The following is a 2,519-nucleotide window of genomic DNA, read 5'->3' as shown; positions in this document are numbered from 1 at the left end:
GGCCCCATAAACCTCTGCAGGGACAAGGCTGAGCATCTCGCATCTTGCTGTCTTCTTTTCTAATTGCTGAGGTCATGGGGACATAGACCTCCAACTAGAGACAGCTCTCCTAAGGGTGAAGGGGACAAGCTGATGACTTTGGGTGGCGAGGGTGTATTTCCACAGCTGGGATTTCAGACAGCTTCTCACCGAGGCACATCCACCTGGGAGGGAAGGAGCTGGTGGTCTGGGAGAGAAGAGAGAAGCCCAGAAGCTTCCTCTGTCCTTTGCTTTCTCACGTGTTACCTGACATCACGCCATTAGGTGAGCCTGCCAGGTCCAGCCCTGCTGTTCACATCCCAGGAAACCTCCTTTTCAGGAGGGCAGCTCTGAGAGGTAGGTCGCTTGCTGCATTTGTAAAATGGTGCTATGGATGCTTGCCCTGCCATTATTATGTGTTTGAGGGGAAGATCTTATGAGATATCCAGAGGGCCAAGCGTTGTGTATGTCTAAGAGATTTGTTTCTTCCAGAAGACAAGTATCAGGAAGGGAGTCACCACATTATAAATGCCTGCCTATAAAAAACCCATCAACTTGAGGCCACCATACGCACCGTTTCCTGTCCTGAAGAGGATTTCCATGGCCTCCACAGCTGGGCCAGCCCAAGCCACTCTGTCTAAGACTCTCGGCCCCTCGAGCACCCTGTCTCCATTCGTGGGCTATCACAGACCTCTGTTCTGGGCTATTTTGGGATCTCTTTAGGTGAACAGATGTGAGTTAGGTACCAGGCACTTCCCTGGCATTTTTCTTGGTCTAGGTCTGTAATAGAGCTGGATCTGGGAGGAAGAGGGGCCATCTCTGGCCATTTCCCTCCCCCTGGAGCACCTGAGCCATCCCTTGGGAACAGTTAAGTAATTCTCCACACCCCAGTCCCTGATGCTTTACATTCCAGCCTCCTTTTCTGCAAAGCTGGTGCGGAGCCCACACCCACTTCCCCTGCCAGGTTGACAGAGCAGAGATTGGGTTCCTGTGCTGCCCTCTCATTAGCACTAATCCCCCTTGTTTCTCACCAGTCTCTTTTCTCACCCTAATCCCTCTCCTGCAAGGCTCCCCAGTTCTTTCTGCCTGTACCAGAGGCCAGGGAATGGGAAGGGCTCAGAAGAGGGCCAAGTGTGGGCCTCCAAGGCCATCTCCAAGCACTCTTCCTGATCCGGGCAGAAATACACACAGCAACTTACCATACGCACTGGAATGTAGTGCCCATCATTGTCCACAGTGCCAGCCGGTGGAACTGCCCATGATGATGGGCACATTCTATACCCGACCTCATCCATTAGATATGTTTGGTAATCATAGTTCCAAGAGAAATATGTTAGTGCAGTTGAAGAACTGAAGAGTGCATTGAAAGTAATTGAATTGTGATTAATTGTACTTTATATCATCTATGTGGCTGTGATTGCTACAGTGTATTGGACAGCATAGGGAAACTCCATTTATTACAGGTTTATCCTATATCAGGTCTTGTTCTGGCAGCACTAACTCTTTTCAATGTCATAACATCCCAGGGGCTGGGTAGATACTATTGTTCAGTCCATTTTACAGATGAGAAAACCGAGGCACAGAGGAGTTAGATAACACATCTAGGGGCAAGCCCAAGTGCGTTCTCATCCTGCTGGTGCACTGTGAGGCTGTCCCACAGCCTTAGCTCCAGGAGTTTCCATCCTAATTAGGGAGAGGAGCCGGGCATACAGGTCACCCTGCCATGACGCTGGTCCTTGTCAACAGGAAGGGGTGTTAGCCATGTTCTTATCTCTAACAACTGCTGACCTTGAAAAGGAAAAATCCCTAACTTTTAAGGCTCCATTTTGCAGTGCTGGTTACAAAGAGGTTGAGTGTAGGAAAGGGTCTCCCAGGTGGAGGGGATGGTGCAGGGAGAGCTGGGGTGGTGGGACAGTGAGAAGCGCATGGGGACGTGGGGGGACGATTACTCTAAGCAAGATGGATTATTCCATCTTGTGCTTGCATGGAGGGGCTCCCGGATTCCATTTATTTATTTATTAGCATTTCCTGTGTGCCAAGGGTTTTACATCATTGTCAAACCATTTGGGAGCAGCCAGGGACATCTCCATTTTACAGCCAAAAAAATGGAAGTTCAGAAAGAACCACACATTTTTCTAAGGTCACACAGCTGGAGTTTGTTCCTAAGCCTCTCTGACCCCAGAGGCCATAGCAAGACCTGCCCTCCCTGCGAGGGTTTAATATTGTGTCTGGAATGTAGTGCCCAAAAACTAGTCTAAACTACCTGGCATGGTGGTGCATACCTATCCTGGCACTTGGGAGGCTGAGGCAGGAGGATCACTGTGAGTTCAAGGCCAGCCTGGGACATATAGTAAGTTCAAAGGCAGCCTGAACTTCATAGTGAAACCCTGTCTCAAAAAGACAGAGAGAGGGTCAGGGAGATAGCTCAGTAGAATAAGTACTTGCCTGGCAAGCATAGGGCCTGAGTTCAATTCCTGGTTCTGGAAGAAGAAGAAGAAGAA

At 49.5% G+C, this 2,519-nt stretch overlaps 1 protein-coding gene across 1 annotated transcript in view; it reads right to left on the bottom strand.

Annotated features, from left to right (window-relative positions):
* LOC101583368 (SEC14-like protein 3) overlaps positions 1–2,519 on the bottom strand; it is a 70,574-nt gene that overhangs the window by 12,658 nt on the left and 55,397 nt on the right. The gene's annotated exons all lie outside the window — the stretch shown is intronic.

Source organism: Octodon degus, unplaced genomic scaffold (assembly GCF_000260255.1).
Source record: "Octodon degus isolate 3935 unplaced genomic scaffold, OctDeg1.0 scaffold00230, whole genome shotgun sequence".
Classification (NCBI taxonomy): Eukaryota; Metazoa; Chordata; class Mammalia; order Rodentia; family Octodontidae; genus Octodon; species Octodon degus.
Note: the sequence above shows the minus strand (reverse complement) of the source record. Positions and strands in the feature narration are given on the sequence as shown.